Here is a 2005-nt window from a genome sequence, read left to right on the forward strand (position 1 = left end):
GCGCACGCTTTATATATGAGTGACGCCCGTTTCTGCGACGCCCAGCTACTGCCGCATTGCACTTTGGGAACTGTAGTTTTAGCCACGTCTATCACGACCAGACTGCGAACGCGTTGGCGCTTCTTCCTGGACTACACTTCCCATAATAATACAAGACAGGCTTCCGAAAGAATAACCGATATCACGCGTTATTCGACGATCTTTTTCGGAACAAAAACTAAGCAGGTGCAGCACAAAATGAGCCGAGCTTGCGTCGACTTTAGTAGAATGCGATTGGCTGCCTCAAAAGAAAACACCAAGCCATGAGCCAATAAGAGTAAAGGGAGGGCGGTGCTAGCGGTTCAAACCAAAACAAAACTGTAGTTTAAAATTAAACAGTAACAGAACTCGGGCTGACCGAACAAACGGTCGGAGGTTATTGGTTTATTTGTACTATGTTTTTACACACTGCTCTTTATCTCGCCTGCCATCGTTTTGTGCTTGTGTTTCACCAGTTCTGATTTCAGCACTCGCCGCTACAGGAGCATGGATGTGTTTCGTGGCACTTGATTTATGGAGTTTGCATATTCTTCCTACTTTCATATGTTTTTATTGTAAAAATTCTTGCCACTTTAAGAAGGTATTCGCACATTTATCAAACTGGCCCACAATGAGTTCTTCTCTGCGTTCTTATGACAGATCAGTCGTTTTTTACCTTTGTGAAGGATAAAGCAGGCTCAGTAATTGGACTGCTGACTGAGTCGTTAATGGTTAATGGGGCTGCCTGCCAGGGACCCTGGGCGCAGACACTGTCATTTGTTCTGCTATGTTCTTACGGCAGACATCCCAAGTCTCCTCGTGATCAGTGCATTTATTTTCCAGACTCCTGCGATTCCCAATCACTTCGGGCTTCTGGGGGGGATCTGGGGGGCTCGACATTTTGTACAATGTATTTTTGTAGAGCCTAAAACAGCCCCTGCCTCTTGGCAGGCCCCCCAGCCTTGACACTCGAAGAGGACAAGAAAAAACTCCCCAAAAAATAAAAACCTTAGTAAGGGGTGGGGAAAGGAAGACACCTTGGGAAAGGCAATTCAAAGAGAGACCCCTTTCCAAGTAGGTTGGGCGTGCAGTGGGTGTCAAAAAGAAAAGGGGGTCAATACAATACACAGAACACAAGTACTGTAATCACCAATACAATAGTGAAAATATTACAAGTACAGAGCAGAACTTAACAGTAGACGATATCACATACAGTACTGTAATAGGATTTGGATTTGTTCAGAGTACTGGAGACCTCAGCCATCAAGCTGCCTCCTCCCCCTATTGGCTATTCCACAGCTGAGCCAGCCAATCCGATGAAAGGACCCCTCTACCCGACTATTCTCATTCATACCTCATGCACACCAGTGTGTGAGCTGCTGAGTTTGAAAAACTGTCATAAAATAACATCTGAAAATACTGTGCTGTATTGAATTGGGGGTGGGGGTTACACAGAGCAGCACGCCTTTGAGAACTGCGTCACAATGATATATTTAAGGAATTTGCTGTTTATTTATTTGGACCTGGAGTGTCACCGATACAACAATTTGTCGGTCTTATCTTCTCCACTCCCAGCCTTTCTCATGACAGAAGCTCATTAGAAAAATCTATAAAAGTTATAACAAAAATACGTAAGACAGCCTTCCCAAACACACACAATGCTGGAGAGCTGGTCAGACCAGCCTGGTTGGACATCTAAAGCAGAGTTTCTTAAACTAGGGGTCCCGTGTTGCGACTCACCGTTGTATTTAATGGGGATGGGTCGGGTACGGTCTGCGAAGTGTCTCGCGCTGGCTCGGCCCGAGTTACGATAGACAGACACTTCATTAATCCCAAGGGGTAATTCCCATACTACAGCAGCAGCATACTGATAACAACAATATTAAATTTAAAAAGTGATAACAATGCAGGTATAACAGAATATAACTCTGAATAATGTTAACGTTTACCCCCCCCCCCCCCCCCGGTGGGAATTGAAGAGTCACAT

Source organism: Erpetoichthys calabaricus, chromosome 11 (assembly GCF_900747795.2).
Source record: "Erpetoichthys calabaricus chromosome 11, fErpCal1.3, whole genome shotgun sequence".
NCBI lineage: Eukaryota > Metazoa > Chordata > Cladistia > Polypteriformes > Polypteridae > Erpetoichthys > Erpetoichthys calabaricus.